The sequence below is a fragment of the Triticum dicoccoides genome, chromosome 2A, assembly GCF_002162155.2.
Source record: "Triticum dicoccoides isolate Atlit2015 ecotype Zavitan chromosome 2A, WEW_v2.0, whole genome shotgun sequence".
Classification (NCBI taxonomy): domain Eukaryota; kingdom Viridiplantae; phylum Streptophyta; class Magnoliopsida; order Poales; family Poaceae; genus Triticum; species Triticum dicoccoides.
In genome coordinates this window covers 769,890,725-769,901,264 of record NC_041382.1, presented here as the reverse complement: position 1 = coordinate 769,901,264, position 10,540 = coordinate 769,890,725, and positions in this window count along the sequence as shown.

Sequence of the window (10,540 nt, the reverse complement as noted above, 5' to 3'; positions counted from 1 at the left end):
AGCGGCAATGTATTCCGCTTCGGCGGTGGATAAGGATACCGAGTTTTGTTTCTTGGAAGACCAAGACACAAGAGATCTACCAAGAAATTGACAAGTACCCGAAGTGGACTTTCTATCAATCTTGTCTCCGGCATAATCCGAGTCGGAATAGCCAACAAGATCAAAAGAAGACCTCTTAGGATACCAAATGCCAAAATTTGGTGTATGGATTAAATATCTCACTATCCTTTTCACGGCCTTAAGATGACATTCTTTAGGAGCAGCTTGATATCGTGCAGACATGCACACACTTAGCATAATATCGGGACGTGAAGCACATAGGTATAACAATGAACCAATCATAGAGCGATAAACCTTTTGATCAACCGGTTCACCATCTTTGGTCAAATCATTATGTCCACTAGTAGGCATGGGTGTAGACATACCTTTGCATTCTTGCATATTGAACTTCTTGAATAAGTCCTTGGTGTACTTTGTTTGAGAGACAAATGTACCTTCCTTAGTTTGCTTGATTTGCAAACCGAGAAAGAATTTGAGTTCACTCATCATAGACATCTCAAACTTCTCTGACATTAGCTTTCCAAACTTTTCACTAAAGAGAGGGTTAGTTGAACCAAATATGATATCATCAACATAAATTTGGCATACAAATAGTTCTCCATTAACCCTTTTAGTAAAAAGAGTAGAATCAATTTTACCAATTTCAAAACCACTTGTAGTAAGGAACTTGGTCAAGCATTTATACCATGCTCTAGGAGCTTGTTTAAGACCATAAAGAGCTTTGTGAAGTTTGTAAACATGATTTGGTTTCTTAGGATTGATAAAGCCGGGAGGTTGTTTGACATAAAATTCCTCCTCTATTTCACCATTTAGAAAAGCACTTTTAATGTCCATTTGGTACAAGGTGATATTATGGTGATTAGCATAGGCAAGTAAGATGCGAATGGACTCAAGTCTAGCAACGGGAGCATATGTCTCACCATAGTCCATACCTTCGACTTGTGTGTACCCTTGGGCGACGAGACGTGCTTTGTTGCGAACCACTTGTCCATCTTCATCTTGCTTGTTGCGAAACACCCATTTGGTACCAATGATGTTGTGGTTGTTGTCGGTCTTCTCAACCAATGTCCAAACTTGGTTTCTCTCAAAATTGTGTAGCTCTTCATGCATAGCGTTTATCCAATCCGGATCTTCCAACGCTTCTTCAACCTTCATAGGTTCAATGCTAGAGATGAATGAATAGTTTTCACAAAAGTTAGCTAAACGAGTTTTTGAGCGAGTGATTCTCCCGATTTGTATATCATTGAGGATTTGCTCGACGGGATGATCTTTGGCAATTCTTGCTCGAACTCGTGAGAGCTTTTGCTTGGGTCTTCGTTGAACATCTTCTTCATCTTGTTCTTCTTCTTGGCCTTCTTCATTGTTGACGTCGTCGTTCACTTGTCGTGGTGGAGAAAGAGGTTGTTGATGTTCGTCTTGATGCATTTCCTTGTCTTCTTCATCTTGGTGTGTCCCACTTGTGGATGCTTCCGTGTCGATTCTTGGTTCACCTTGTCGTGAAGTAGAAGCTTCCACTTGGACGGATGAAGTACTCTCCTTCACCTCCGTTGGATGAATTTTGCCAATGGACAAGTCTTGGATTGCTTCTGAAGGGTCTTTGTCTCCTACATCAATTGGCAATTGCTCTACTTGCGAGCCATTAGATTCATCAAACTTCACATCTACCGTCTCTTCAACCTTTCGGGTGAAATTGTTGTAGACACGGTAAGTGTGAGAGTTTGAGCCATAAGCAAGTAGAAAACCTTCATGAGATTTAGGAGCAAACTTTGAACGACGATGCTTATCAAGAACGTAGCACTTTGAGCCGAATACTCGAAAGTATCCAACTTGGGGTTTGTTACCGGTGAGAAGCTCGTATGCCGTCTTGACGAGTAGCTTGTGAAGATATAAGCGATTTGTTACGTGACAAGCTGTCTCAACCGCTTCTGCCCAAAAGTGCTTCGGCGTCTTGTATTCATCAAGCATCGTTCTTGCCATTTCGATGAGCGTCCGGTTCTTCCTTTCAACAACTCCATTTTGTTGAGGTGTGTACGTAGCCGAGAACTTGTGTGAAATCCCTTCTTCGTCAAGAAAGGTGTCCACATTTGCGTTCTTGAACTCCGTTACGTTGTCACTCCGAACCTTCTTGATCTTCACGTCAAACTGATTTTGGGCCTTCCTAGCGAAGTTTCTGAAGATCTTCTGGACCTGCGACTTGTCATTAAGAAAGAACACCCACGTAAATCTTGAAAAATCATCAACTATAACTAGACCAAAAGAATTTCCACCGAGACTCTTGTAGGCATTGGGACCAAAAAGATCCATGTGAAATAGCTCGAGTGGCCTTCTTGTGGTCATGATGTTCTTCACGGGATGCCTTCCTCCAACCTGTCTACCTTCTTGACAAGTACTGCAAAGTCTATCCTTATCAAATATGACATCGTTAACTCCAAGGATATGATTTCCTTTAATAAGCTTGTTAAGGTTTCTCATGCCAACGTGACATAGTCGTCTATGCCACAACCAACCTTTTGAGGATTTAGCAACAAAGCAAGTTTTAGGTTGTGCCTTTTTAGAGAAATCGACAATGTAAAGATCACCTCTACGCATACCCGTAAAGACCATTTTATGATTGTCTCGACGAAATACTTGGCAATCTACCTCAGTAAATAGGACATTCAAACCGAAATCAGCAAGTCTAGATACTGAAAGTAAGTTGTAGCCGAGAGATTCAACGAGCATGACATTTTGAATGGAACTATCATGTGAGATGGCCACCTTACCAAGGCCAACCACTTTACCCTTTGAATTATCACCAAAGGTGACATATTTTCGAGGGCCGTCATTTTTAGCAAGCTCACGAAACATCTCTTCATCTCCGGTCATATGATCAGTACATCCACTATCAAGAACCCATTCCTTTCCTCCTGATTCATATCCCTGAAGATTTGCCATAAGACCAAAATGACTCATTGCATCATCAAGATCGAATTCACTATCATCATCATCATCATAGTATCCATGTTCATCATGATCTTGTGACTCATCATTTCCTAGAGAGGGTAATTCATTAGATAAATGATCATCAAAGTGGTCACTTTTATGAATTCTTATAGCTTCGAATATGATATCACTAATGATTCCAACATCTCCTTTAGCATGCTTAAGATTGGTAAGTTCAAATAGACAATTACCAAAACTAGGATCACTAGAGTTCATCTTACTCAAGGCAATAGATTTATGGAGAATTTCATCCAAAGTTTTCAAGGAATGATCGGGAAATCGTTCCACAAGAAATTTCCATATAGTATAGGCACAATTAAGAGTAGGCAAACTAGCAATCAAATTTTTGGGAAATCCTCTAATGATGAGCTCAATAGTTCTAAGATTGCGAATCATGTCAATATCTTCATCTAGGGTAGGATGCAAAGGATCAATATGAGGTGCACAAGGGCTAGCAATATACTTGTTCAAATGATATTGATTGAAAATTACAAGCATCTCATTTTTGCACTCATGAAAATACTCTCCATCAAGAATAGGCACTCTATGTCTAAGACTCCCTAAGGTAGACACATCCATCTTCCTCCAATGGTGATTAAACCAAGGCAATGGAGACCAAAGCTCTGATACCACTTGTAGGACCTTGAAGTAGATGTGTCTAGAGGGGGGGTGATTAGACACTTAGTGCTAAAGTTGCAATTTTTAGGCCTTTTTGGTTTGAGTGGAGTTTTAGGCACAATTTCAACATCCACAATACATATCAAGCAAGCATGCAAAGAGTATATGAGCAGCGGAATGTAAAGCATGCAACTTGCAAGAATGTAAGGGGAAGGGTTTGGAGAATTCAAACGCAATTGGAGATCCGGATGTTTTTCCCGTGGTTCGGATAGGTGGTGCTATCCTACATACACGTTGATGGAGACTTCAACCCACGAAGGGTAACGGTTGCGCGAGTCCACAGAGGGCTCCACCCACGAAGGGTAACGGTTGCGCGAGTCCACGGAGGGCTCCACCCACGAAGGGTCCACGAAGAAGCAACCACCCACGAAGGGTCCACGGAGAAGCAACCTTGTCTATCCCACCATGGCCATCGCCCACGAAGGACTTGCCTCACTAGCGGTAGATCTTCACGAAGTAGGCGATCTCCTTGCCCTTACAAACTCCTTGGTTCAACTCCACAATCTTGTCGGAGGCTCCCAAGTAACACCTAGCCAATCTAGGAGACACCACTCTCCAAGAAGTAACAAATGGTGTGTTAATGATGAACTCCTTGCTCCTGTGCTTCAAATGATAGTCTCCCCAACTCTCAACTCTCTCTCATAGGATTTGGATCTGGTGGAAAGAAGGTTTGAGTGGAAAGCAACTTGGGGAAAGCTAGAGATCAAGATTCATATGGTAGGAATGGAATATCTTGGCCTCAACACATGAGTAGGTAGTTCTCTCTCAAAAATAGGATGCTGGAAGTGTAGGCTTAGTCTGATGGCTCTCTCCACGAATGAAGAGGAGGTGGAGGGGTATATATAGCCTCCATACAAAATCCAACCGTTACACACAGTTTTCCAATCTCGATGGGACCGAATCAACAAACTCGGTCGGACTGAAAAGGTAAACCTAGTGACTGTTAGAGATTTTCGGTGGGACTGACATGCAACTCGGTAGGACCGATATGGTTAGGGTTTGGGCATAACGTAATCTCGGTGAGACCGATTACACAAACTCGGTGAGACCGAGTTTGGTAATAAGCTAACCAGAGAGTTGGTCAGGTAAACTCGGTGGGACCGATTTGCTCTTTCGGTGAGACCGAAAAGTTACAAAAAGGAAACACTGAATTTTCATTGCAATCTCGGTGGGACCGATCCGCTCTTTCGGTGAGACCGAAAAGTTACGAAAGGGAAACAGAGAGTTTGCAATCCCATCGCGGTGAGACCGAGATCCCTATCGGTAGAACCGAATTGCTAGGGTTTGGCAGTGGCTTATGACAAGTGAAACTCGGTGGCGCCGGATAGGAATAATCGGTAGGTCCGAGTTTGGCTTTGGGTTTAGGTCATATGTGGAAGTGGGAAAGTAGCTGAGGATTTTGGAGCATATCATTAAGCACATGAAGCAAGAGGCTCATTAAGCAACACCTCATCCCTCCTTGATAGTATTGGCTTTTCCTATGGACTCAATGTGATCTTGGATCACTAAAATGTAAAATGAAGAGTCTTGAGCTTGAAGCTTTAGCCAATCCTTTGTCCTTAGCATCTTGAAGGAGTTCCCACAACCTTTAGTCCATGACACTCCATTGTTGAACTTATCTGAAACATGCTAGATAGAAATGTTAGTCCAACAAGAGATATATTGTCATCAATTATCAAAACCACCTAGGGAGCACTTGTGCTTTCAATCTCCCCCTTTTTGGTAATTGATGGCAACATACAACAAAGCTTTAGATAAAGATATAAAGAACAACAAGTAAAGCTTTGGAAGGACATGTAACAAGCATAGGCTCCCCCTACATGTATGCACTCATGTAAATATGAAATATAGAGGCATGTGAGAGCATAACCATGACAGAGTAGGCAATGTGTTACATGTATCTTGGCCATATGCATCAGAGCAAAAGATTATCAAGGAAAATACCTTCATGCTCATGAGTCCTTCTTGCAAACAGTATGTACATAAGCAAGAACTCCTCATACTCATGATTTTGATGCATATACTTACCTTGTGGTCTTGAGTTGGCTTAGGATGGAATGAACCTGCACAAACAAAGTTAGATAACACAGGTACATCCACTAGCCAGAGCAAACAAAAGAAACCACAAGAATACCAAGACTGGGATGACATGTAGAGAGTGAGTACAAGGTACCACATTGGATTCAACATGTCCCCAAGAACAAAGATATGCAATGAATTTGACTGATTTCTTTCCCTTAGGTGTCTTGCTCCCCCTGAATCTTACATGGGATATTGGGAGAAGATAGGGAACAGAAAATCAGAGCTGAAAGATACAAATGGATAGAACTTAATGCAAATACATATGAACATGTCTTTCCCCCTAAAAAGACATGTGACATCTCTCCTCTTGAACATCAAGCATCTGGAACATCTGGGATCCTTGAGTATTCTCTCTCCATGGAAGTCTCTCTCTCCCCCTTAATACTTTCTCTCTTGTAGGTTTGGTCCTTGAGACTTTTTCTCTCCCTTGATGTGATCTCTCTCTCCTAAAAGCTTTGATGTGATCTCTCTCCCCCCTTTGACATCAATTTCCAAGAAGGGCTTTCTGGAATCCGTCGTATAGGTTTGGTCCTTGAGACTCAGCACAAAGCAATGGATAAAATTGTGATGCTTGTAGAGGACAAGATTCATTGAGTAGAGCTGGATCAGAAGAAATATAGAACAAGTGGCAAACTGTTTTTCCTGTTGCGAAGTTGGTGGCACCGAGTGGTATGTTTCGGTGGCACCGAAAAGATTCAGTTGGACCGAAAATTACAATTCGGTGAAACCGAGTTTACATAGAGAAAAACATTTGTCACCTCAGCTCACTAGACATGTAGGATCTCACAAAGGTTTGCAATGAATTACCTAAAGAATTTGCAAGGAATTGAATGCAGAAAATGCAGAACATAAACAGAAAGAAAAGAGAAGAAACTGAAAGATCTAGATGAAGTTTTTTTTTGAAAAAGAGAAAGAAACTAAACATGCATGAGACAAATGCAATAACACAGAAAAGAACACAAGAGAACTTCATCTAGAGTTGGGCGGTGACATAGTCACCTATGTTAGAGTATATTGACTTAGGAGTCAAGTGAGAAAACTTGATCATAGGTCATACTCATCGTTTAAGCTCAAAATGGGGTTACCATTTTTCGTTTAAGCATCTTGATGTATTCACATCTTGTTGAGTTGCTTTGACTCATGTCTTGGAGTAAAGCTTCTCTAAGATGGAATAACATACCTTGGGTGGTGGTGTGGTTCTTGCTCATGTAGTTGAACTTGTGTGGGTGCTCAAGGTTGATGTAGCTCATCAAGAGTTGGGAGCACCACTTGGAGTTTGAGTTCATCTACCTACATGGGTTAGTTCTTGCAAGGAAGAGCACTTGTGTATCCAAAAATGACAATCATGAAGCTCAACATAGAATTTGTCAAAGGATATGTTTGAATGGTTTTGTGCTTCCTTGTCTTCAACCACCATTGTGTAGAGTCTTGGTGATGTAGAGATTGCTCAAGATGTGAGTGAGTCGCAATCTCATGGAATTAGATTCAACCAAGCACCTACATGGGTTAGACAACATGCAAGGTGCAAATATATCCAAGACATAAGATAGTTATCATAAGAGATATATCATGGATTAGTCATAAGCTCATGTCTTGCATGTATCCAATGGAGTTTCTACTCCAAGTTCGAAGCATCAATTATGTTCAATTCTCCTCTCAACTTGCAAAACACTTTCTCATCAAGAGGTTTAGTAAATATATCCGCTAATTGCTTATCGGTGCGAACATGCTTAAGATCAATGTCACCCTTAGCAACATGATCTCGAATGAAATGATGACGAACTTCAATATGCTTAGTTCGAGAATGTTGTGCAGTATTATGACCAATTTTGATAGCACTTTCATTGTCACAAAGCAGTGGAACATGTTTCACATAAATCCCATAATCTTTAAGAGTTTGGGTCATCCAAAGTAATTGAGCACAACATGAACCAGCGGCAATGTATTCTGCTTCGGCGGTGGATAAGGATACCGAGTTTTGTTTCTTGGAAGACCAAGACACAAGAGATCTACCAAGAAATTGACAAGTACCCGAAGTGGACTTTCTATCAATCTTGTCTCCGGCATAATCCGAGTCGGAATAGCCAACAAGATCAAAAGAAGACCTCTTAGGATACCAAATGCCAAAATTTGGTGTATGGATTAAATATCTCACTATCCTTTTCACGGCCTTAAGATGACATTCTTTAGGAGCAGCTTGATATCGTGCAGACATGCACACACTTAGCATAATATCGGGACGTGAAGCACATAGGTATAACAATGAACCAATCATAGAGCGATAAACCTTTTGATCAACCGGTTCACCATCTTTGGTCAAATCATTATGTCCACTAGTAGGCATGGGTGTAGACATACCTTTGCATTCTTGCATATTGAACTTCTTGAATAAGTCCTTGGTGTACTTTGTTTGAGAGACAAATGTACCTTCCTTAGTTTGCTTGATTTGCAAACCGAGAAAGAATTTGAGTTCACTCATCATAGACATCTCAAACTTCTCTGACATTAGCTTTCCAAACTTTTCACTAAAGAGAGGGTTAGTTGAACCAAATATGATATCATCAACATAAATTTGGCATACAAATAGTTCTCCATTAACCCTTTTAGTAAAAAGAGTAGAATCAATTTTACCAATTTCAAAACCACTTGTAGTAAGGAACTTGGTCAAGCATTTATACCATGCTCTAGGAGCTTGTTTAAGACCATAAAGAGCTTTGTGAAGTTTGTAAACATGATTTGGTTTCTTAGGATTGATAAAGCCGGGAGGTTGTTTGACATAAAATTCCTCCTCTATTTCACCATTTAGAAAAGCACTTTTAATGTCCATTTGGTACAAGGTGATATTATGGTGATTAGCATAGGCAAGTAAGATGCGAATGGACTCAAGTCTAGCAACGGGAGCATATGTCTCACCATAGTCCATACCTTCGACTTGTGTGTACCCTTGGGCGACGAGACGTGCTTTGTTGCGAACCACTTGTCCATCTTCATCTTGCTTGTTGCGAAACACCCATTTGGTACCAATGATGTTGTGGTTGTTGTCGGTCTTCTCAACCAATGTCCAAACTTGGTTTCTCTCAAAATTGTGTAGCTCTTCATGCATAGCGTTTATCCAATCCGGATCTTCCAACGCTTCTTCAACCTTCATAGGTTCAATGCTAGAGATGAATGAATAGTTTTCACAAAAGTTAGCTAAACGAGTTTTTGAGCGAGTGATTCTCCCGATTTGTATATCATTGAGGATTTGCTCGACGGGATGATCTTTGGAAATTCTTGCTCGAACTCGTGAGAGCTTTTGCTTGGGTCTTCGTTGAACATCTTCTTCATCTTGTTCTTCTTCTTGGCCTTCTTCATTGTTGACATCGTCGTTCACTTGTCGTGGTGGAGAAAGAGGTTGTTGATGTTCGTCTTGATGCATTTCCTTGTCTTCTTCATCTTGGTGTGTCCCACTTGTGGATGCTTCCGTGTCGATTCTTGGTTCACCTTGTCGTGAAGTAGAAGCTTCCACTTGGACGGATGAAGTACTCTCCTTCACCTCCGTTGGATGAATTTTGCCAATGGACAAGTCTTGGATTGCTTCTGAAGGGTCTTTGTCTCCTACATCAATTGGCAATTGCTCTACTTGCGAGCCATTAGATTCATCAAACTTCACATCTACCATCTCTTCAACCTTTCGGGTGAAATTGTTGTAGACACGGTAAGTGTGAGAGTTTGAGCCATAAGCAAGTAGAAAACCTTCATGAGATTTAGGAGCAAACTTTGAACGACGATGCTTATCAAGAACGTAGCACTTTGAGCCGAATACTCGAAAGTATCCAACTTGGGGTTTGTTACCGGTGAGAAGCTCGTATGCCGTCTTGACGAGTAGCTTGTGAAGATATAAGCGATTTGTTGCGTGACAAGCTGTCTCAACCGCTTCTGCCCAAAAGTGCTTCGGCGTCTTGTATTCATCAAGCATCGTTCTTGCCATTTCGATGAGCGTCCGGTTCTTCCTTTCAACAACTCCATTTTGTTGAGGTGTGTACGTAGCCGAGAACTTGTGTGAAATCCCTTCTTCGTCAAGAAAGGTGTCCACATTTGCGTTCTTGAACTCCGTTACGTTGTCACTCCGAACCTTCTTGATCTTCACGTCAAACTGATTTTGGGCCTTCCTAGCGAAGTTTCTGAAGATCTTCTGGACCTGCGACTTGTCATTAAGAAAGAACACCCACGTAAATCTTGAAAAATCATCAACTATAACTAGACCAAAAGAATTTCCACCGAGACTCTTGTAGGCATTGGGACCAAAAAGATCCATGTGAAATAGCTCGAGTGGCCTTCTTGTGGTCATGATGTTCTTCACGGGATGCCTTCCTCCAACCTGTCTACCTTCTTGACAAGTACTGCAAAGTCTATCCTTATCAAATATGACATCGTTAACTCCAAGGATATGATTTCCTTTAATAAGCTTGTTAAGGTTTCTCATGCCAACGTGACATAGTCGTCTATGCCACAACCAACCTTTTGAGGATTTAGCAACAAAGCAAGTTTTAGGTTGTGCCTTTTTAGAGAAATCGACAATGTAAAGATCACCTCTATGCATACCCGTAAAGACCATTTTATGATTGTCTCGACGAAATACTTGGCAATCTACCTCAGTAAATAGGACATTCAAACCGAAATCAGCAAGTCTAGATACTGAAAGTAAGTTGTAGCCGAGAGATTCAACGAGCATGACATTTTGAATGGAACTATCATG